The sequence below is a fragment of the Elephantulus edwardii genome, unplaced genomic scaffold (genome assembly GCF_000299155.1).
Source record: "Elephantulus edwardii isolate Elephantulus edwardi_28Jun2011 unplaced genomic scaffold, EleEdw1.0 scaffold00132, whole genome shotgun sequence".
NCBI lineage: Eukaryota > Metazoa > Chordata > Mammalia > Macroscelidea > Macroscelididae > Elephantulus > Elephantulus edwardii.
The window spans coordinates 8,360,685-8,361,793 of record NW_006399882.1 but is presented as its reverse complement, the minus strand read 5'-3'; positions in this window follow the sequence as shown (position 1 = coordinate 8,361,793).

The window sequence follows — 1,109 nt, the reverse complement described above, 5'->3', positions numbered from 1 at the left end:
ATATATCTGAATGATAGTGGTGTTCACTGGTTACTCCTTGGAGGCAAGGATTCTGGGGCTTCGTCTGACATACTTTGGACATGTTGTAAGGAGAGAGAGGTCTTTGGAGAGGGACATCATGCTGGGTAGAGTAGAGGGACGGCACGGGAGGGGGAGACCCTCTATGACGTGGATTGATTCAGTGACTGGAGTAATCGTGTCAGAGGCAATGCGATTGGCACAGGATAGAGCAGGGTTTAGGGCTGTTGTACCTGGGGTCACTATGAGTCGCAAACGACTCGACGACACATAACAACACCACAACAACCTAGAGGGAGGTCTGGTGGTCTAGTGGCAAGAAGCTGCACTGCAATCCCTGAGATACGCACACCGTTTGAATCCACCAGGTGCTCTGCTGGAGAAGGAGGGGCAATCTCCTCCTGTACCAGACAGATCTGATTTGATGGTACACACACACACCCCCACACACAAAATAATAAAATAAAAAAAGAGGACACACCTCAATGAGATAGATTTGATGCAGCAGCTGCAGCAGTGGGCTAGAGGAAGCACTAATTGTCATGACAGTGCATGACCGAGCAATGTTTGTTGTACACAGAGTTGCTCTGAGTCAGACATGATGTGATGGCACCTAGCAAGAATCTTCACAGGAGCAAGACAGATGTCTTTTTCATTATCAGCCCAACTCATGGCAACTCCATCTGTGTCGGGTAGGGCTGTGCTCCGTGGGATTTCAATTGCTGTGATCTTCCAGAAACATGTCACCCAGACTTAATTCTGAGGTACTCTGGATGATCCTGAACCTCCAACTTTTTGTTTAGAAGTGAATGTGCAGTTTGACTCCACCAGATGCTCCACTGGAGAAGGAGGGGCAATCTCCTCCTGGGCCAGTTGGATCAGATTCGATTGTACACAACAAGAGAAAAAGGAAAGGGCGGGCTGCCCTCAGCCCCCTGCCCGGGGCAAGTCGTCGCGGCCCTCAGGGTGAGCTCCTCAGTCCCCAGATTGTGCCATCTGACCCCTGGGTGGGGAAGGAGAATAAAAAAAAAAAGAATGCCTAGGGTATCCAGAGAATGTTACCTAGGCCACCTTCTGCCACCCTCCCCCCC